Source organism: Lactuca virosa, chromosome 2 (genome assembly GCF_052849685.1).
Source record: "Lactuca virosa cultivar CGN04683 chromosome 2, Lactuca_virosa_CGN04683_v6, whole genome shotgun sequence".
Lineage (NCBI taxonomy): Eukaryota > Viridiplantae > Streptophyta > Magnoliopsida > Asterales > Asteraceae > Lactuca > Lactuca virosa.
The window spans coordinates 130,148,867-130,173,641 of record NC_136427.1 but is presented as its reverse complement, the minus strand read 5'-3'; positions in this window follow the sequence as shown (position 1 = coordinate 130,173,641).

The window sequence follows — 24,775 nt, the reverse complement described above, 5'->3', positions numbered from 1 at the left end:
TATATGGTGTTACACAAAAAGGATCTAGATCTAGACTACATAAATAACACACACTTACACACTCACTTTTACATCTCTCAAGCACACCTCTACAAGTGGACTAAACCCACCTTATATAGAGGTGTTTATATGTCTCTCTCTCACTCTCTATCTCTCATGTGTCACAAGGCTAATACTCCACATGCAAGTGGGTTTTACAAAAGTCAAACATTACAAAGTCATTTAAGGAAAACTTTGTACCCCAACATTCACCCCCTCAAAGTTAGGAATGAATGACCCACTTCAAATCTTCCAAAATCGAGCAACTACGCGATCCGAGCCTCAAGGGTGACACGTGTCGAAACGAACTTCAATCTTCAATTCTTCCATGATTCTTCAATTTGGGCTCTAGGATGTGAAACCATACAAACCGAGCATCAACGAATGATCACGAGCTTCTCAAACTCCAAATTGATCACCAAAAGTTGAGCATAAAGCACACCCCAAAAATCTTCAATAAAACCAAACCCATTTCGAATACATCACTTCCGAACTTCCGATTTCATCATTTCGTAAGCTTCAAAAATTAAGGTCACTTCGGTCGTCAAATCCGCATAATATGAAAAATTCAAGTTCGAATTTCCATATAAATTTCTCCCCCTTTTTATAATCGAAATTTGATTATAAAACCTTCAAGGAAAGAGAACGTGCTCTATTCAGAATTTTTTGTGTCAAAACTCCCCCTTAACATGTGGCATAAACTTTGTGCTTCAATCCGAAAAATCCAAAAAATATTGAATTTTTAGCTTCGTTCACGGATCGCCTTTGACAAAATTTCTCAAAATTTGGTAGAAATTGTCAATTTCAAAATTCTGCAGTGACCCGGTGCGCCCAAAACAACAAAATATGCAAAACTCTCCCCCTTTTCCAAAGCTGGGTAGAAAGCGTCAATTTGCACAAACTGCAGGGGCTTGAAATGCATTTTCTTCAATTTTCAGCAAAAACAGACCTTTTGCGAATTTGGGTATGAACCGCCAAACATTCGAAGCCTCAGGGACTATTTTCGAAAATTCTGCCATTTATGCTCCAAACATACGAAGAGTTGTCCAAACATTTGAAATTTCAGAAAATTTTCGAATTTGGGTGAAAAGTGTCAAACATTCGAAACTTCAATTAATCGTTGAGGTTGCCAAATATTCGAAAGTTTAGGGGTTGAATTCGAAAATTCTGCTTTTTGATTAAAACATTCGAAATTTTGATCAATTCATACGAAATTTTGCAAGGCTTCGTACGAAATTATCAGGTAGCAAACATGCGAATCTTCAAGGACCATTTTCGAAACATTTCTTTCTTTTTCCTCAATTCACACGAAATCACAACCCAAACACACGAATTCATTCGAAGCCTCTTAATGAACAGTAACCTCTGAATCAACATTTCGTTCTTACAGTTCGTATATTCATCCCAAAATCAAATTTTTCTTCCACAATTTCGTTTCCCATTTTACTAATCATCAAACATCAAGCTTTCACACATCAAACCCATAGACTGTATAATCAAAATTTCGACCATCATGAGTAATAAATTTCGTTCTTTGACCAACGACTTAGGAACCCAAATCCAAACTTTCGTTATGCTCAGTTCATTCTCAAGGAGTGACCATCTACCTGTAACGATTCGATTTTCAATTCCAAAGGCTTCGATCGAACGATTCCAATAAACCCATTTCACCTTAAACATAGACTTTTCGTTCAAAACAATCGACATCAACATCGACGATCCATCCATCGAATCTTCAAAATTCAAACACAGGGACCCTTCGTTCATCAATCGATCAAAATCATCTTCCCAAAAGGCTTCGTCATCAACAATCAAAATCAAAATCCATGCCAATAACGAATCCATCCTCCAAAATCTTCGTTAGTCCCGTAATCACTAAAACCTTCGAAAATAACATCAAAACCAAATCTCTTGAACTAGTTGACTTTGCTTTTACAGACCCATCGATTGAGAATTGAAGATCCAAAATCGAATCCAGCCACTTGACATCAAATTTCTTTCGTTAACATACCATTCTTATCAAACGATATCAGAATCAACTCTATTAACAAAATCCAAGTCATCGAACAACATTCATCCACTGTGTTTGACATCAAGAACATAGAATCAACCAATTTTCGAAATTAACTCCAAATTGAACTTGATTTCGACACACACAGCCTCAAAACAACCTGTATCTATCAATTTCAGCATACAAGTCACCGATTCACCTCTTGAATTCCATCTTTGACTATTTCACAGTTTCACTTTTCAAAGTCAAAGATCATTAAACACGAAATCAAAGAATCCAACACCAAATTTCAGATCAAAAAGTGTTCAAATACCTGTTCTAAACATGTTCTTGACAAGAATTTGAAATTTCTTGATCAATTTGTTCAAACTCAAAGATTCAGTTGTCGACTTCCAGACACGGTTTGAACAAAATCGATTTCTTAAAGATAACTTGATCATTATTTGTTTTGAATCACATAAAGTAAAACCGATTCACAAGTTTAAAATCTCAAACAAAATTAATCGATTTGCAAGGATGACGAGTATAAATCGATACACAAGAACTTGGATACTGCTTATGTTAACCAGATGTACAATTGATCTATGCGTATGATGCAAAAAGACAACGCAAGCAAATAATCGAATTGGTTTTGGAGAATCATTTGGGCTCAAGGAAAGATATCGAAAAAAACATTATGGGCTAAAAATCTGGATGATGAACAGTAACACACACGTGATTGGGCTCCATTTGTTTAGATCAAGATTTTGGACTAGTCTCTTCAAACTATTTGATTGAAATGAACAATATCATAAGAACATGTACTTGATTTAATTCATTACAAGCTATATTTTGATTCAAATGAATATTTGCAATTTGAAAATCAAATCAAACAAACGATTATGAGAGTGGATCGGGATTTGATCAACAAAAAAATTATTGGATCACAACAAATGGGTTTTTCAAAGAAAATTTGATCACAAATCAAAAACGTAACGCACAAATTCAATGAAATTAAGAGAGATCATAGAGAGAGACTCATCAAAAATTGCTCCAATTGCGACAAAAATTGCCAAACCGAGAATCGTTCTTCAAAAATCACCTTGATCTTGAAGACCCGACAATCGAAACATTTTCAGGTTTAGGAATTAATCTCCAAACCTTGTTTCTTTCAAATTCAGACAATTCAGATTGCATTGCAACAACCCAATCTGAGTGTTCCATTGCAATCTTAACTGTTTTTGGTTCAATTTTAGAGATGAAAACATTGAACATGCAAAATTCTTGATGAGTATTCAATACCTCATTCTTTGCACGAATTTGAGCTCTTGTTAAAACTCCCTCTTGTGGATTCCCAATTACTTGATCCTTCGGATGATCTCTTGTCCACTTTTCCATTGGCGGATATGCTGGATCAAATTCCAAAGGTGCATCTTCGTATATATCTTCATTCTCTGAACCTGCAATCGAACAAACATCATCAAAATCATTATTAATCTCAATGTTTTCTAAATGCTCCCCCTCAACATTATGCTCCCCCTCAACATCAGCATTCATTCTTTCATTCTCCCCCTCGAAAGAATGCTCTCCCTCAACTATAGTATTCGAATCCAATTGCTCCCCCTCCACCGGATTATTTTGCATACTTTCGCCTTTCTCTGGAGAAGTTGATGTCGAATAATCATTAAGCTTTGTTAGTTCAGAGAGATGATTATCATTTGCTTTTATTTCAGCATCAACAGCATGATCTGAAATTCCAAAAATTATATCATAATCAATATCTAATGTTTGTGAGGATTCAGATTCATCTTGTATGTCTTTCAGAATAGGATGATTTTCAAACTGTGATGAAGTTTGTTTAATGTAGTAATCATCAAATGTAAGATTAAAAGTTTCTTCAACTTTTCGTGTTCGTTTGTTCAACACACGATATGCGACTGAATTATGCGAGTATCCCAAGAAAATCCCTTGATCTGCTTTAGCTTGAAATTTCGTAAGATTATCCTTGAGATTCATAATGAAGCATCTGCATCCGAAAACATGAAAAAATTTGACGTTAGGTTTTCGATTGTTGAGAATTTCATATGGAGTTATGTTAAAACGACGATGAATGAAAGATCTGTTTTGAGTGAAACAAGCGGTGGATACTGCTTCAGCCCAAAGGTATTGTGGAAGATTCGCATATGCCAACATAGTCCTTGCCGCTTCGCATAGAGACCTATTTCTTCGTTCAACAACACCATTTTGTTGTGGTGTGTATGGAGATGAAAAGTTATGCGAAATTCCTTTGTTCACCAAAAATGAATCAAGAACATTGTTCTTAAATTCAGTTCCATGATCACTCTTAATTTTTCGAACAGTTTTCTTCAATGTTGTTTCCATTTTTTTTGATAAATTCAATCATGATTTGTGCAACTTCAGATTTAAGCCTGAGAAAATAAACCCACGTAAATCTGGAAAAATCATCAACAATCACTAAAATGTGCCTTTTCTTGTTGAGAGTTGAAACAGTTGAAGGACCACACAAATCAATATGTAAGAGTTCCAAAGGTGCAACTATTTTCGAATCAATCGTAATTGGATGACCTTGTTTATGTTGCTTGCCAACTTCACAAGCTGCACATAAAGAATCATTGTCAAATTTAAGTACAGGTAAACCTCTTACCAGATCTTGTACCACAAGTTTATTGATGTTTCGAAAATTGAGATGAGAAAGTCTTCGATGCCAAAGCCAACTTAAGTCTGATGTTGCTTTCGAAAGAAGACATATAGCAGGTTTCCCTACTATCGGATTGATGTCCAAAGTGAACATGTCACCTTTCCTTTTGGATTTCAGTAACACCTCTTTTGTGTTGACATTCGAAATAATACTTCCTTCTTCGTTAAAAAGAACTTGATTGCTAGTGCCCACAACAAGTTGAGAAACACTTATCAAGTTATGTTGAAGACCTTCAACATACGCCACACGATTCACTGTGAATTGTCCATTCGTGATCTTCCCATATCCTTTGACTTGACATTTTTTATTGTTCCCAAACTTCACTACTCCAGCATTTTTGAGACTTCGAAAATCACGTAAATTCTCCTTCTTCCCAGTCATGTGACGAGAGCAACCACTATCGATGTACCACTTGTTATCACATTGCTCGTCACATAGTACCTACATTCAATGGAAAATTTTAGGTACCCAAGGCTTTTTGGGTCCTTGGAAATTAGATTTCAATTTCGAATGCAATGAAGAACTTTTAACCCAATCACAAACTTTTGTTTTGAGACTATCAATTAAGTTTACATCTTCATTTAAAGGAACCGAAACATAAGTTTTTGATGGTTTCGAATGTTCACTGACATTACCCTTCGAATTCTGAGTTTGTGAATGAACATTCTTTGCTTTTATTACTGGTGTCCAAGCTTTGACTGAAATGTTCGAATCCTTAGAAGATGAACTTCCATTCGATGAAGTATTCACATACTTCTCATATGCTTCGTGAATTTGCTCCTTTGAAAATGTCTTCGATTGATACATCTTTCATTTGCCTTCAAGCCAATGATCAATGTTCTTCCTTGAAGTCATTCCTTTTTCTCGTGAAATTTTCATAGTTTCTTTTTTCGTTTGATTTGGAAAATTTGGCTTTTTAGGAACAAAGTCAACTTTTGGATTTGTTATAAAAGATTTAGCATATAATGTATCAACTGTTGATTTAAAATGTTGACGTTGAAAGAATTTTTGATTTGGATTTGAGTAATTTGAAAATTTTCTTGGAATATTAGTTTCTGAAACTTTCGAAAACCTTGGTTGTTTATTCACTTCAGACTTTGAATGATTTGATTGAGATGAATGTTGAGGTTTTGTTGAAAAAGATGAATTTTTAGCTTTGAAAATATTTTTTGGTGATTGTGATTCAGACACCTTTTGAGACTCAACATTTTGCCAAAATATTTTCTTTCTTGCTTGTCTTTTTGAAATGTTGTTTTCCTTCGAAAATTTGTCAATTTGATCTTTGAATTCCTTGGAGTTTAATTTGACAACTTTTTCACATTCCTTTTCAACTTGTTTTGAATTCTCTTTTTCAATTTTTGATTTTTCAACCCATTTTCTTTGTGGTTTTTGTCGTTGGAAAACATACGAATTCTTTGTTAAGTTGTTTTCAACTGTGCTTTGATTTGCGAAAAAACCTTCATCAGTTGTTTTTGAATTATCCTCTTCAACTAACTTCTTTAATTCTGGTTTAATTTTCTCAACATTTCCAGTAGTTACGAAAACTTGATTTGGAAAAATGACATCATCTGTACACTTGAAATTTGGATAAACCACTGTATTCGTTTCAAGATAGTGTTCACCTTTTTCATTCATCACTTTTTCAAACTTTTGTGTATCACCATACACCTGATCAACCACTATTCGTGGATTTTCTTCTTCCTTTGAAGATTTCTTTTCTTTCGAAATTTTCTCTTCATCTTCATCATCACTATCATCAGTTTGACTGTCTTTGAGATCCACGAAGTTCATATCACTAACTTTCGAAGTTGAGGGTATATCGGTTTCATTTTCAACCATCAAATCCTTAACTTTTTCTTTCCCTTTAGATGTTGATGCAACATTAATAACAGACAACTGAGAACAATCAACATCTTCAAGTTCACTAATTTCACTAATATTGTCAGAATTATCTTCAATATCAGCAAAATTAGATTGAGAATCAGATGTTGAATTCTCAGTCTTTTTCAAAATTTGAATTTGTTTAGATTTAGTCAAAGTATCATTCACGATGTTAACTAATTCTTTTGCATCAAGACATTCATCAATTTTGACAATTCCATATTTATATCTATCATCAGGAACTTTGTCAAAATCAGCTATTATTTGCTCACAATCATACGAAATATTATCTACCTTAGCTCTTTCGAATGCTAGAAAAGGTAGTAATTTTCTATGTTGCTCTTTACTTATGTCACTTGAATGATGTAAATCAGTTAATTTTCCATAAAGTCTTTTCGCAGAATTATAGTAAATGTTTCTTTGTGCTAGCAAAAGTTTGACTTCACTCGTTAAAGTATCTCTATCACACATAATGTTTGTAATTTGTAATTCCAAACATTCAATTTTGCTTATTTTCAAGTCTAATCTCTTTTTGGTCTCTAACAACTCCATGGACAATTTGTTGGCCTCATTACTACCAGACACAACAATTGAATCAAAATAAGTAACCGTCTCATCAAAAGATATTAGTTCAGAATCATAAGCATGAGTAGGAATATTAAAAGATTCGAGAATTTTACGTACCTTTGTTGTCATTGGAGATTTGTCTGCCGCTTTGGATATGAAGCATCGTCCTTTCACTTCGAATTCCTCATCATCTGAGTCCTCCTCCATTTTCGCATACAACGCTCCATGTGTCGGATTTCGCATTTCTTCATCGTCTGATCCAGATGACCAGATTTGATAAGTTCCATCTTCATCCTCATGTTCACCTTTTGCATTTAATGACAAACTCTTAGCTTTCGCAGGAACCTCTTCCAGCTTCTCTGCATAATACGCCTCATCCTTGACTTTATTCTTCCTCTCATCCTTCTTTCGAAGCATACTGTCATTTGCAAGATGATTCGCACCGTTGCAATAATGACAATCTATTCCAGCATCACCTTTCAACTTTTTCTCAATCTTTCCTTCAGACATTTTCGAATCTTTCTTCTCAACTTTCTTTTTCTCCTCATCAGCAGTTTTACTCACAACACTTCCTTTTCCCTCAGCAAGCTTAGTTTTCAGATTGAACGGCTTTTTGAAAAACTTCTTAACACGATTATTCGAGTAAAAAGCTATTGCCTCATCATCCGAATTCATGATGAATCCTTCTTCTTCCTCAGAATCACCATTTTCAGCTTCTTTCTCAGATATCTTTGATACCAATGCCATTGGACCTCCCAAATTCAGCTTCGTTTCTTCAGCAATTTCATTTACCTCAGTTTCGTGTGTTTTCAACTGATTGTACAAATCATTGAGAGTTGATGTATCAAAACTTTGCTGATTCTTCACCATCATACTTACGCTTCTCCATTCTTTTCGAAGACCCATCACAAATATAAGATTGAATTCCATTGAAGTCCTGGTAATTCCATAGCGATTACAACGATAGATTAACTCGTTCAGTCGATCATAGTAGACTTCGATTGTTTCACCTTCTTTTTATCTGAAATCTTTCAGCTCAACTAAACACTGTTTGACTGAATTGATTTTCGTCTTCTCACTTCCTTGAAACTTATCTTTCAGATTGTTTCAGACCTCCTTTGCAGTTGTACAACTCCTAATGTAATTGTACACAACTGGAGGTAAAGCACCTCGCAGTTCCCTCAAACACCTTTTCTCCAGTTTCTTCAGACGATCAGATTGATTATCAACACCAGAATTTCTTGTAGAAGATCCGATTGGTTGAACATTCACTGGAACATTGACATTTCCAGTGATACATGTCCATAATTCTTCATCAAGACCATTCAGATAATCCTGCATACGATCAGCCCATTGATCATAGTATTCAGGGATTAGCATTGGAATTTTGGTTGATGAACCTAACAGATGAGAAAACGAGGTCATCGAATTGAGATTGAAACTCGCCATTGTTGTACGGAAGATGATTTTGAGAAGTTTGAAAAGATTTGAGAATTTGAAAACAAACTAGATGAATCAAATTGAATTGATGAGAATAACACTCGATTCAACAATTCAAATGCAGAATCGAATCATAGACTAAGATCTAGACAATTTTTCACTTTCAAAAAGTGCGGAAACTTTTGAATCAAAAAGTTGATTCAAAAACCTTTTGAACAGCGTGAAAATCAGATCAGATATATGATTCCTGCTCTGATACCAATTGATGAACCAATGAATCGAGTATTGAATTAATCAGAGTATGAATTCAAGTAAGAATGTGAGATTGAACACCGGATGTAAATATGATCTTGTTTCAGCTTGATTTACGCTTTCGAATGTTTACAGAGAAAATAGACAGGTCTGTAAAAACTCTTATCTAATTCTAGTAAAATATCCCTTTTATAGGGAACAGAAAGCGTACAAAAAATATACTAAGGCCTAGACACTTAAGCTTAGAATGAAAGCGCCCTAATAAAATATTTTACAAAATATTCGAAGAGTTCAAAATACATTTCGACTAATTACAACAATTCGACCCTTACAAAGCACACAACACTCGATATTCCGTCCACCCAGGTTCAGATAAGATGTATCTGGATCTCAAAAATTTATATTGGTGGCCTAACATGAAAGCAAAGATTGCTACCTTCGTGAGTAAATGCCTTACTTGCGCCAAGGTTAAGGCGAATACCAGAAACCATCAGGTTTACTTCAGCAAGTGGAGATGACTGAATGGAAGTGGGAGCGGATCACGATGGACTTCATAACCAAGTTGCCCAAGACAACTGGTGGTCTCGATACGATTTGGGTGATCGTAGACAGGTTAACAAAGTCCGCACACTTCCTGGCTATCAAAGAAACTGACAAGATGGAGAAACTCACTAGAACCTACATTAGGTAGATAGTACGACTGCATGGTGTTCCCATATCCATTATCTCTGATAGAGATAGTAGGTTCAATTCGAGGTTCTGGTAGTCACTACAAAGTTCCCTAGGAACTAGGCTGGACATGTGTACAGCCTACCATCCACAAACCGATGGACAAAGTGAGAGGACTAGTTAAACTTTAGAAGATATGTTACGAGCCTGCATGATAGACTTTGGGAAGGCATGGGATACTCATTTACCCCTTGCTGAATTCTCCTACAACAATAGTTATCGAACAAGCATAAAGGCTGCTCCATTTGAAGCCCTCTATGGCCGGAAGTGCAGATCCCCTCTGTGCTGCGCTTAGGTGGGTGACACTCAGTTAGCTAAAGGACGAGTTCCTAACAGCACTCTCATAGGTCCGGAGATCATTCGGGAAACGACAGAGAAGATCGTTCAGATTCATGAACGATTGAAAGCCTCTAGAGACTGACAGAAAAGCTACGCAGACAAGCGAAGGAAACCGTTGGAATTCCAGGTGGGCGACCGTGTTCTATTGAAAGTCTCACCCTGGAAGGGCTTGATACGCTTCGGAAAGCGTGGAAAGCTAAATCCAAGATACGTAGGGCCTTTCGAGATTCTCGCTAGAATCGACCCTGTAGCTTACAAACTCAAACTACCTCGCAAACTCAGTAACGTACATTCTACTTTCCACGTCTCGAACTTGAAAAAGTGTTTGTCCGACGAGACTCTCGTAATCCCACTCGACGAGATCGAGATCAACGAGAGCCTCAACTTCGTGGAAGAACCTGTAGAGATCATGGACCGAGAGGTCAAGCAAACGAAGCAAAGCCGTATCCTGATAGTGAAGGTTCGCTGGAATGCCAAGTGATGACCTCAATTCACTTGGGAGTGCGAGGATCAAATGAAACTGAAATACCCTCATCTTTTCATTTAGTTATTTGTAATAGCTTATTTGTTGAACTCTAATTTCGGGACGAAATTCTCTCTAACGGGGGGATGATGTGACAACCCGAAATTTCTACCTTGAATAGTCATTCAAATCAATCAAAGTTGGACTTGTTTTGCTATCTTCTAGCATTATTTAGAGTCATTTAGAGCGTTTTAAACCTAGTACATCAAAGAAATGAGTGTTAGGAATTATCTGCTTGAGTCCTTTGTGCACCAAGCATACCATAAACTTCATCATGTGGAGTTTACGGCTACACCATATGAGTTTACGGCCGTAAACTCAAGGTGGCCGTAAACTCAGGCCTTAAACATGATATTGCACCCTTTCTTCCTCATTATTCACCATTTCAACCTCAAGAACTCGATTTATCTCTCAAGTATCATAAGGATCTTCATCTTATTCTTCAAAAATCTAAGTGTTTCATCCTTTGATTAGCTGATACAACTCGTTATCGAGTCTCATCCTTCGATTTCATCCATTAACTTCATGTTTTGGGTTTGATCTTCAAGATCACCAAGAACACCAAGAACACTCACTAGTGTTTTGGGCCGAAATCAACTCTTTTTTCTTCAATATCGTAAGTATCTATTTCCTATACTTGTTATCTAGTAGAAGCCTTTGATTTTCATCCTTGAAATCAACCCAATCCCAAGAAACATGAGAGTTTACGGCCAGGAGCATCTCCCTTGGCCGTAAACCCTTGTTAAGACTACAAGTTGGACATAAACTCTTCTTTAAGGCTTGGATTGAGTCTAGAACACTTCCTGCATACTTGAAGGACCTTAAACCACCTCTTTGGCACAAAACTTCATGATTTTACGGTCGTAAACTCATAGGGCCATAAACCCTATGGCCGTAAACTCAAGGGTCGTGAACCCTTGGCCGTAAACACCATAGTGTGGCCATACACCCCTTAGATGCAACCCTTTGTACTTCTAACACTTCAGTCTAAGTGTTTCCTAAGTCCTAGGGTGTTTTCCTTACATGATTAGTTGTATAAACACTAATTATATACATATATGTGTCATTATATGTTTGTTAGGATCTGTTGTGCTCAAGTCTTCACTTGACACTTAGCATCATGCAAACCGATCTTTCATCCGTATCACTCACTATAGGTGAGTTCATACCCCTTAACTTATCTTTTAAATGATTTTAAATGTTTTTATAGGGGGGGGGGGAATACAAGTTGAACTATTATAGTTATATTATCAATCGCATGTGATTAATAACTATCAAACTAACGGATTTTGTTACATTTCAAACTGTGTTATCCAACAAACTTCTTCAAATCGTTTTATAAACTCTTTTACATGTTTAATACTTTCTATTAAACTCTTTTAAAACTTATACTTTGTCAAAATCATGTCTATATAGATATAGTTATATAAATAGGATTGAAAGGACTTAGGACTGATAACTCGCCTTATTTCCTGTTCCTTGTTTGGTTGTGGACTTAGGGTATCGGTTATTTGTCCGAAGGTCGTTTTAACCTTAGTTATATATTATGTGTATGTATATAGATATAAAAGTTATTCTATTAGCTCAATACCTTTAGGTAGCAAAGGTGTACAAACATATTCATTCATACAAACAACATTGCTAGTAAACTATAATAGGTATAGTTTAGGAACTCACTAATACTATTGCTAGAACAATGAAACATACAAGAGTCAGTTCCTATATGAGTCGGTTCAAACATACTATAAAGAGAAACAGATAGAGCATACTATAACGACAATACTCACTACAAAGAGAAACTATACATACTATAACGAGAAACAATACATACTACACACTATACACTAGAGAACATACTACATACTAGACAGAGAGAACATACACTACACTAGAACATACTATACAAATACAAGAATACTATAACAACAATCTGAGATACTACTTCATGGTTCGGCAATATACTGCTGCGTCACGTTTTTTTACCCAGAGTCTCCTGGATGGAGAGCGTGAATTTGTGTATAGATCTATATGGGACTGACCCTCCTACACCTTGTTGCTAGCTATAGTGGGACCTGCAGGTCTACGGGTGACGAATGGCATATCATTTCGACGTCTCGAATGTCGTGTTATACTAGTCAATCAAGTATGGTTACAATCATATCACATTTTACCTTAATTAACTAACAAGTTTAAAGGTAGTTAGTACATGAGTAGTTACGTAGATAAAACTACAGTACATCTTTATTTTTCCCATGTCATTCACTTTGTGATCTTGTCACATAAACGGTAATGAAAACTATATTTTGGTAATGGTAGTCATACTTTGGGAAAATACTCACTTTTATAAAAGAACAAACATAAAGAACAGTTGGGTCTTGGTAGAAGACTGCTTTAGTAGAAAATATAGGATTTTCTAGGAAGTTTACAAACATTTACATCAAATACTTACAAAATTTTACACTAGAAATTTACAAGTACATTCTTCAAACTTATACAAACAATGACATTAAAATACTTATGAACTCACCAGCTTTAATGTTGATCTATACTTTCAAAATAACTTGTATTCTCAGTTCACCAGTAGACAGGTACCGATGACCAGGTTTTGAGAAGACGGAGCTTTCAAGACTCGTCTTTATTTTGATTATTCATTTTTGGTGTCTTATAAACCACAGAACACACTTGTATTAAAATTATATTATTAATTCAATGTATGATGTTGTTGCTTGTTTACTATTATGCATTGTTGTGATACTGTACATGACGTCCTCCGCCCCCGAACGTTTCCGCCTTTCTGGTTTGGGGGTGTGACACACAGCCGGCGCCGAAGCGGTCTAAGACCTCTGATTCTAGGACCGGGGGTCAGCAGAGCCGCACTTGTGGAAAGTGCGGCTATGGTCATTCTTGGGCTTGTCGAGCTGGTAGTGGGTGCCACAGTTGTGGCAAGGAGGGGCAATATGCGAAGGATTGAACCCAGCCCGCCACGGTTCCGAGTATGAGGTTATGTTATCACTGTGATCAGGTTGGCCACTTGAAGGCCAACTATCTGTTGCTTGCCGCTAAGCCAACACAGGCTCCCGCTCTAGCTACATTGTGGATTACGGACGGGAGGTCAGGTAGAGCAGAGCCCCCGAAGGCTCAGGGGTGTGCCTTTCAGCTCACCGCAGAGGAGGCTAGGGCAGCACCAGATGTGGTTACTGGTATGTTTCTATCCCTTATCTTACTGATCTTATATGTTTTATGCTTATCTGTCTATACCTGTGTTTAGGTACGTTTTTAGTGAACTCCTCCCATGCTTTGGTTTTTTTTTACTCGGGGGCGAGTCGGTCATTTATATCACAGACATTTAGTAGGGAGTTCGGTGTGCCAGTAAGCGAGCTAGAGTGTCCGTTGCGAGTCTCTATCGCCAATGAACACGGGGTTTCTGCTTCTTCGGTCTACCGAGGATGTGAGATGAAGATCTTCGAGGTATCTTTCCCGATAGACTTGTTTTCGATTCCCATGAGGGATGTGTGCATGATTGTGGGGATGGACTGGCTCAGTCGATTCGGTGCCATGATTGATTGTGGGGGTCAGCGGGTAGTGGTTCGGACCCCAATTGGGGGAGAACTGATTGTATATGGCGAGGGCACCAGAGTGGAATCAGGGTTTTGTTCAGCTGCCAGGGCTCGACAGTATATTCAGCACGAGTGTGCGGGTTATCTAGCGTATGTGGTGGATACGCGAGTCAGGGATCAGACTCCAGTTTCAGAGGTTCCAGCAGTTAGAGAGTTTACTGACGTGTTCCCGGAGGAGCTACCAGGGATACCTCCGGAGAGGCAGGTCGATTTCTGGATCGACCTGGTGTCGGGTGCGGCCCCTATTGCCAAGGCGTCGTACCGATTGGCGCCACCGGAGATGCAGGAGCTGTCGTCACAGCTGTAGGAACAGCTGGACCAGCAGTTCATTCGACCGAGCAGTTCTCCATGGGGAGCACTGATCCTCTTCGTCAGGAAGAAAGATGGTTCGCACCGGATGTGCATCGATTATAGGGAGTTGAGCAACTTGACGGTGAAGAACCGTTACCCACTCCCGAGGATAGATGATCTCTTTGATTAGTTACAGGGTGCATCTTGGTTTTCCAAGATAGACGTGAGGTCTGGGTATCATCAGGTCAGGGTCAGAGAGGAGGACGTGGAGAAGATCGCGTTTCGGACTCGTTATGGACATTACTAGTTCGTGGTGATGCCGTTTGGGCTCACCAACGCGCCAGGAGTATTTATGGACCTGATGAATCGGGTTTGCAGACCGATGCTTGACCGCTCGGTCATCGTGTTTATAGATGATATCTTGGTATATTCCATGACCCGAGAGCAGCACGAGGAGTACCTCAGGGAGTTATTGGGAGTTCTAACACGAGAACGGATGTATGCCAAGTTCTCGAAGTGTGAGTTTTGGTTACGAGAGGTCTAGTTCCTGGGACATCTCATTAACCAGGAGGGGATTTTGGTCGACCCGGCCAAAATCGAGGCAGTCATGCAGTGGGAGGTGTCGAGATCTCCTTCAGACATCAGGAGTTTTTTGGGATTAGCAAGGTACTACCAGAGATTCATACGGGATTTCTCCAAGATTGCAGTACCCCTCACTCGTCTGACGAGGAAGGGGGTGGATTTTCGGTGGGGCCCTGAGCAGCAGAGGGCGTTTGGGACCTTCAGACAGCGGTTGTGCGAGGCTCCAGTATTGACTCTTCCAGAGGGAGTCGACGATTTTGTTGTGTAATGTGATGCATCCATCACGGGACAAGGGGCGGTCCTCATGCATAGAGACGGGTGATAGCCTACGCATCACGGCAGCTGAATCCGCATAAGACGAGATACCCTACACATGATTTGGAGTTGGGAGCAGTGGTATTCGCTCTCAAGATTTGCAGACATTACCTCTATGGGGTCCGCTGTATCATATACACGGATCACAAGAGCCTAAGATACGTCATGGACCAGCCAAACCTGAACATGAGGCAGCACATGTGGTTGGATGTAGTCAAGGACTACGATTGCGAGCTCCTTTACCACCCCGGTAAAGCAAATGTGGTGGCGGACGCTCTGAGCTGCAAGTCAGCTGGGTCTTCCACCCCAGCGGTATGTATGAGGATAGCGGTGGATTATCCGCTTGTGAGTTTGATCAGAGATGCTCAGGTTGAGGGCATGCGACCGGAGAACTGGAAACTGGAGAGGATCAGGGGCGAGAACACCCGGTTTATGCCAGATAGCCGGCGATTGTTGACCCGATGCGGTCGGGTATGGGTTCTGATGTATGGTGGGGTCAGACAGACAGTTATGGAGGAGGCTCATAAGTCTCACTTTTCTATTCACCCGGGGGTCACCAAGATGTATCGTTACTTGAGTTTGAGTTACTGGTGGTCGTGCATGAAGCGAGAAATCGCTTGGTACGTCGAGAGGTGCTTGACCTGTAGGATGGTCAAGGCCGAGCATCAGAGGCTGCATGGCAAGCTGCAGGCCCTAGAGATTCCCATGTGGAAATGGGAACAAATCACGATGGTCTTTATTACCAAGCTGTCGAGGACGGCGAATGGGCTTGATGCTATATGGGCCATCGTGGATCGATTTACCAAGAGTTCCCATTTCTTGGCCATACGGGAGAGTTCATCGGTCGAGAAGTTGGCCGATGTGTATGTCTGCGATATTGTTGCTCGCCACGGAGTTCCAGTATCCATTGTCTCCGATCGAGATGTTAGATTTACCTCCCGTTTCTGGCAGAAGTTTCACGAGGAACTGGGCACGCGGCTGCACTTTAGCACGGCATATCATCCACAGACCGACGGTCAGAGATAACGGACCATACAGACCCTCGAGGACATGTTGAGGGCTTGTGTCATCGATTTTGGTGGGAGCTGGGATTCCCACCTACCTCTTGCGGAGTTCGCCTACAACAACAGCTACCATTCCAGCATTGGCGCCCCGCCTTTTGAGCTGTTGTACGGGCGGAGATGTCGCACCCCAGTTTGTTGGGGGTGAGGTTGGTCACAGAGTGATGGGACGGACAGAGGTAGTTTTGCAAACTACCAAGAAGATTCAGCAGATTAGACAGCGACTGCAGAACGCTCAGAGTCGGCAGAAGAGTTACACCGACAGACGTCGATCTGAGTTGGAGTTCCAGGTAAGTGACATGGTGTTACTGAAGGTTTCACCCTGGAAGGGTGTGATTCGCTTCAGGAAGAGGGGAAAGTTGGGTCCCCAATACATTGGACCATTTCGGGTTATCGCCAGGGTTGGCAAGGTTGCATACAGATTGGATCTTCCGGAGGAGCTCCCTAGATACACAACACTTTTCACGTTTCGCAATTGCGAAAATGCATCATGGATCAAGAGACAGTAGTATCCTTGGATGATATTCAGGTCGATGAGTGCCTAAATTATGTAAAGAGGGCTGTGGCCATTTTGGAGAGGAAGATGAAGGTTCTGCGGAATAAGGAGATACCATTGGTAAAGGTATAGTAGGAGCATCGGAGAGGATCCGAGTGGACTTGGGAGCCCGAGTCCGAGATGCGGGAGCATTATCCATATCTATTTGTCGCAGCAGACTTCGAGGACGAAGTCTAGGTCAAGTGGGGGAGAATTGTAACATCCCGAGATTTTTCAGGTATTCCAAACCCTCTTCTATCATTACTTTGTCATTTATAGTCCTTGGGGTTGGAAGTGAAGAGCCAAGATAAGTTTAAGGGCCAAGTTTGCAAACTGGGGCGAAGAAGGAGTACGTTGCGCGTACATAAGAGTACGCTAAGCGTACTAAGGTCTGCCTTAGCACGTTGGGCGTACACTTGTGTACGTTGTGCGTACTAATGTCAGAGTGAAACCCTAATATTTAGAGTTTGGGGCCTATATAAGCAACATTATGAGCACCAAACCTTCCCTTACCTAGCCTCCACTGATTATAGTCGTCTTCCCCAAACCCTAGCCTTTCCTTTGTGTGTTTGATCTTATTGAGTGTTTTCTTTTGTGCTTTAAGAGGAAGGTATTGCATCAAAGATTTGGAGAAGAAGATCAAGCTTGTAGATCTGAAGTTAGCTTGTGCCTTAGAAGCTCCAGAAGGTATAAAGCTCCAAACTTTATGCATATATGTATAGATCTTTCCATTTTGCTTTAAAAGAACCGTTTCTTGTCCCAAAAATCCACAAGGTGGTGCATGATGATTTGGACGAAAAGGAGTGTCCTTCTAGATTCTTGAAGGGACCTTAAGTGATAAAAATGAGGCCCCATTAGCTGATTGTGTCCCATGCATGGAAAAATAAGGTCTTAATGGATTAAGACCAAGTATTAAGAGCTTTATGGACGTCCAAACTGATAAAGTTCATGACTTTATGGGTCCTAAGCATGTTAGGTCACTGGATCTGAAGTTTGGGCTTAAGTGCTTAATCCATTAAGCAATTAATAAGGTTTTGGCAAACCATCGAGTACGCCCAGCATTCTGGGTCAACCACCCCGATGGTGGTCAATATCTGGACAAGTACGCCCCGCGTACCAGAGGAGTACACCCCCCGCGTACGTCCTCTGTTGGGCCTTTGACAAATAGGCTTCGGGTTTTGGGCTGTTTATGGACTAATTGGTTTTGGGCTTTTGATGGACTTTATGAATAAGATATTTTGGGCCAAGTAGTGATAATTGATCATGGGAGTAGGTCCAATTAGGAAGTTGGGCCCAATTTAGTAAATTGGGCCAATAATGGGCTTTATATATATGTGGACTTTCAAGGTTATGGACTTGGTATTGGGCCTTGGCCGAATAAAGAGAATGGACATGATGGATTGTGTGGACACTTAGTCAAGACTGTAATGTTGAGTATTGACTTGACATTTATTATGTGATAGTTCGGGATTTCCGGTGAGACAACGATCAGAGGTTTTCGGTACTTCAGCACTACTTGCGAGGTGAGTTACCTCACTATACTAAGGGGTATAAGGCACCAAGGCCGGCCCATTAGATATGATATCCTAGCAGTGATAGTATGTTGAGTATGAGTTAGTGTTGCATGCTAGTTGCTATGCCAGTTAGGTAGATCTGTAGGACTACATGTAGTATTATGTGATCATCTGTATGCGCATTAGTTATGTTATATGTCGACATATTATGTGGGATGGGTTGAGGTGATACTGCTCCGTGCGGTAACCAACAAACCCAGGAGCATTCCAGATACGAGCTGAGGGCCAGGTGGGGCATGCCAGACTCGTACTGTGGGCTCGGGAGCATTCCAGTTACGAGCTGAGGGAGACTCGTACTGTGGGCTTGGTAGCAATCCAGATGTGAGTTGTGGGCCCGAAAGGCAATCCAGACTCACACTGTGGGCCCAGGGGTAATCCAGTCTGTAAAGTTGTGGACCCAGTGCATGTCGTTATTTTGTATATGTGTTATGTGTAGTGTATCGGTATTTTAGGGGAACTCGCTAAGCCTCGGGCTTACAGTTTCAGTTTATTGTTTCAGGTACATCAGGGGATTGCGGCAAGGCAAATGCGTGATCGTACAGCTCCTCATATTTATGTTTATGTTTCTGGGATACTCTGATATTATACATTTTGAAAACAAGTTTTGTAATGATTTATGGTTTTGAAATGAATTTAAATGTTTAAATTTGGCATGATTTTTATTGGTGTTACACACAAACTATACCAATTATAGTTTAAGTGTAATGTTCGGTAATGTGCTGGAAACTTTTGTAATTAAATGTTTGTATAAAGTAGTAGTCAGAAACTTGTGATAAACCCCTCTTGGTCGACATGTTACAATAGGTTTAAAATATATAAACATATATTTTATTATAAAATGTATTGATAAATCGGTTTGAATCAATTGCAAAGGGTTTTGAAATCGTTTGAATATTAACACAAGAATATTTGTGTTTTACTTGTATTCCCCCCTAAAATTATTGAAAAATAATGAAAATGTAGGGGTATGAACTCACCTTAAACGTGTGTTATCTTGAATTGACGAGTAGTAGAGATGATCCTCGGGTAAGCGTACGTGCGAATAACGTTATCCTAAAAATAATTATATTCGACGTCGTATTTAAATTAATAATATATTAATTTAAATAATGAGTTAAATAATATTGGAAATATTAATTAAATTATGTAAGGAATACTTACAATTTATTTGGAATTATTTGGAAATGTTGCAAAGTGTTTTTGGTTGGCAAAATGGGTTTACAGTTGGATCTATGGGTTTACGGTTGGATCTTGGTGTTCTTGAGTGAATGTTTGAAGATTTGAAGATATTATGAATGTTCTTGGGGAATTGTTTGAAGATTTGAAGATTCTAGGCACAATTTATGAAGTTTTGAAGGTTCACGGATGATAGTTGAGAGGATTTTGGGGGGGGGGGGTGTTTACGGATGAAAAATGTGTGAAATGAAAGTGTTTTCGCCTAAACACTTATATATAGGGGTGGTTTACGGTCTACAGCTTCTAGAAGTGGGTTTTTACGGTTTTGAGTCATAAGGATAAAGGGGTTCACGGATTTAGGTCAAAAGGGAAAGGGTTAACGGTCTAGGTTTCCACCCTTTAGGGTTTAGGGTTTTGCTTTTCACCAAAAAGCTTGTGTTTATGGTTTGGGTAATCCCAAAACCGTGAACACATTTCAACCCTTTTAAACCATTAATTAAGTTAAGTATAGTCCCTTTGTATCAAACTAGTGTAAGCTTGATTTGATTTAGTATGATTTTATGTTAAGTATTAAGCTTATACTACCCTACTTCAACATGGTTTTCCCATAAACTTGTATATAAGTTAAATGAACATGCACTCAAGGCATTTAAAGTTCCTATATCTACAATATATCTTTGCTTGAACATGCTTGTAGTCTAGAGTTTTATTATCTCAAAACAACGGGTTGTTACACAAATCATGTGTATGTGAAGATATACATTCACTTTTTATTCTTTATTAGCAATATACTTTCATTTTTATAGAATATTAACATCATATTTCCATTTTCAACCCACAATTGCAGCGAAGTTTCATTTTTAACCCAAAATTGCAGTGAAGTTTCATTTCCATATAATTTAGTAAATTTTTCAAAGTATGACCCTAAAGTATGATGAAATAGAAGATGCTTAAAACCAATAACCAAGAAAAGTTTATGACTATTAATTGCATTTACACACAATAGTTTTTCACTATGCGTTATATTTGTAATTTGTACAACTTCATATCATAACATTGTCTTTCACTAATCTACATAATAAATACATTAGTCACTAGAAGAAGCATAACTTTTACGTACAAAAATTCTACTTTGTCCCTCAACACGTAACTTCTTATCACCTCTTTGTACAGGTTTAAAACATTCATTTTTTGTGTCCTATTAAATAATCCTTTAGAGAGAAAAATCTTCTTGTTTCTTTCACCCTTTATAGAGAAAAATCTTCATCACTTGAATCCAATGAAATATTTCCATATGGAGCATACGTCTTTGACTTATCAGATACAAACAATTATGTAAAATGTAGTAAGCCAAATGGACCATTTTCCTTTGTAATGTCCAAAAGCATAGCAAACATTTATTCCACTAATCCTCAAATAGACATATGTATCACAAATGGTCTCTGTCAGTTTTACAATCAGTTCCACCTGAAAAAAAAAGTCAAACGTTCAGGGAATTTGAAGTCAGTTTGTGGGCAAAGAAATGTTATTTTAAAAATGAAAAAAAGACCTTTTGTGTTATAAAAAAGGGTAGAATATAAGAATAACTTGTAAAGTCATACACTGTTATTTTTTTCATGGTATCAATAAGAGATATATTGCTTTTTGACCTATAAAATGTTTTGTTGGGTTTGTTGATCTTCCATCGCTTTCTAAATTTTTTTAATGCATGTGCAAGTGCAATTACAGGTTGTGCCTATGTTTCTATTTATGTTTCTATTTATGTTGGTATGAGCACAGTGTTATCACTGACCATTGCATCTTCTTTCCTTCCAGCTTACACAAGTACTACATACCTTTAAGTTTCCACTTATAACAGCCCAATCCAGAAATGTACAACATATAATAATATAATTTATTTTATTAAATTAATTAATAAAAATAAATAAATAAATTTCATTTGCTATAGACTCATACCTTCTTTGTTTTGCCTAACTTTGTATGCAACATTATTTTCTCCTTTTCCTTTTTTAAAAAATTGATAAGAAAATACAAACATGATATCCATACATATCAGCAACATTAATCTAAGTACCTTCCTCGATGAAAAGCCTAGCAACTTGAATAACTACTCGGAAAATACTCCAGTTAAATGTTGTTTAAGTAGTAACAACCACATTCTTTATATATCCACTATGCTGCAAAATTTTTAAAAAAATAACTATCAAATAAAATAATTCATATCAACAAATCTCAACTGTTACTTAACTCTCACTAGGTGTCTAAACTACCCCTTATAGTTTCATGTGGATGCTTTGTTGTTCTTACAAACCCGCTTTCATACACTACAAGTATAATTTAACGTCATAAGTAGAAAAGCTTATATTAAGGCCATTAAGACCAATACATTTGCAAAAGAAATAAAAACAACTTGTAACAATAATCTCTAATATTAAAATTCAAAAACACTTGAAAAATCATGTCAGTTGATAAATCAGATTTTGAAAATTTATTTGGGATTTGTAGTTTTTGAAGGTCAATTTTTGTTGTATTCAATTCAGAATTAACGTTGGAGGCTTAAATGTTCCAGAGAATATAGCAACTAAACCATAGCAGCCGGAACCCAATTCCGTGAACTGCAACTTCTTTTACTGTGAATTGCAATTTATATGAATTCCTATTTCTATGAAATTGTTTTTGGTGCAATCCTATACCTATGAAATCGATTTTGTTGTAGTCGATGTATGTGAATATTGTATGACAAAAACCTCAGAACGATGATCATGGAATCAATTGCAATTATCAGTCGAGTAAGGAAACAACGTAATTATTTTAAGGAAATTGTTTTTTTTAGAAAATTAAACTTATTAAAAACTACGTAGTTTTATCGAGTAGGTACCCACTCTTACATACCCTTAAGGGTATATTCACTTTTCCTATATATATATATATATATATATATATATATATATATATATATATATATATATATATATATATATATATAGAGAGAGAGAGAGAGATCTTCTTAGGTCCTCCTAAAAAACTTAAACCCGTAAATTAAATTATTGGTATGAAAGTATTTTCTCTATGGGGAAAGGTAAATCTTATTTATTATAATACTTATTTCCATAATGCTTTAGTGTAGAAACTTCTTACATGTGACTTTTGGTAAGTAGTTATTGACATCAGTGTGTAAGCAAACCTATGATGCATGCTAAGCAGGGCCGGCCCAAGCACAGGGCGAGTTGGGCCATGGCCCAGGGCAGGAAGACTTAAAGGGGCATCAGATTTCAGAGGTGTGTTATGGGTAGCATGCTATTTGGGCCAAAACTCTTGATCAACCACCACTGAAGTTGAAGGTCCGGTACACAAAAAGGGGGAAGCGCACCTAAATGAAGTGAGACCTAATTTGGCGGCAATTGCAAATTAATTTACGCTTCTGATTTCTTGGTCTCCTAAACATCACGCCTAAAAAGTTGAAGAAGACGAAGCGTCTGATCATTGAATCAGGGAAGACGACTCAAATAAGTTCTCTTTAATACCAACTTTTATACTTACGGAAGTTATTGTTAATTAGGCAGTTCTTTCCTTCCTCTTCAAAAATCTAATTGCGAATTTGTAATTGAATCGGTCATTCGTCTCCTTGAAAATCTGATAGTTTTCTCCTACAGTCGGTGACATTCTCGCATAAAGTGAATGGGTAAAGTTTCAAAGGGTTGAATTGTTGAATTTTTCTCCTAAAGTCCCTAGTAAGTTTATTATTTCTCACGCAACCAACGTAAACTGCTGATGATTCGAGAATCTGATAGTAATTAAAGTTTCTAAGAGTTTATATGTCTTATATAAGTTTAACTGTTAGTGTAATTGTCCAGCCAGGGCTGACATTTGATGGTTAGGGCAATATCCTTATAGACTTTCCATATGATGCAAAATAAGCCTCTGAAGCATAGGTGCACATTCAAGTATGTGCCACCAACAGGAAAACTAATGGTAGTATTACCTATGAAATAACTTGTATTGTCTTTATATACACTTTTTTTAGACTGTTATAATGATGGCTCCCGTGTTTTTTTATACGTCCTCTTGAATTTTGTATCAAAACAAGATAAAACTAGCCAGATGCAGTCAACAAATAGAATTAAACATGGTTCACATATTCTAATGTTTCAAGGCTTTTAGATGAGTAAATACTTCAAAGATCTTTACTTTATCTGTTTTATTTTCTGTTCAGGACATGGAGCATTTTGCATTTCTTCAACAAACCAAAGAACAAAACTTCTTATTTCTGGATTAGAGCCAAAATGTTCATATTCGAACAAAAAATTTTTCCAGGCGAGTCGCAACCAAATGAACGAGAAAGAAAACAACAAGTTTTGAACAAAAATATTTCAAGTATTAAAGATTTTTTTTGAAGTTCTATGTATAAAATTAAAAATGTATTTTAGTATTTTTATTTTTCAAGTGTTAATTTCTTAATTTTCATAGGAATTCAGTTAAATGTAATTTTATGTTGAAACAATGAACTAACATGAATTGAATTCCATTTCCATCCAATTCTTGTGAAATAGAAGCTCCTCTAATCTTTTCTTTATTTATTATGTTTTATATGGGTTTGATTTAATTATATGGGCATGATTATTCCTTCTCGCCCGGGGCATGAAAATCCTATGGACCGGCCCTGATGCTAAGATCCAAATTTATTGATGAAGAACTTGGAGGAGCTTAAAACCATGTGTTCTCTTCATAATAGAATTGAATCGTTACAAATATTTGTAAATATGTATGTTTTATATAGGAATCGGGAAACTATTCTCCTTCTTAAATCATGCATGTTTTACTAATAATTGTTATATCCTGATGATTATTTGTATGTCTCATCTCCTCAAAGTCATTTAGTGAAGCGGCATTCTCAAATACTGGCCTCGTGAAGATGAGCCAATTCCATCCGAGGATGATATATTTGATGATGATGGTACATAATATGTTTAATAAATAGTATAAATTAATCATTTTTAATAGAATCTTACAAATGATAATTATGTGTAAACTTCCAGACGGTATTGATGATGTGGAAGGCGTTACACGGACACCCTTACCATCAAAATAAAAACTTAGTGAAAAATGGAATTATTATAGTGATCAAAAGATTAATATTATCAACAT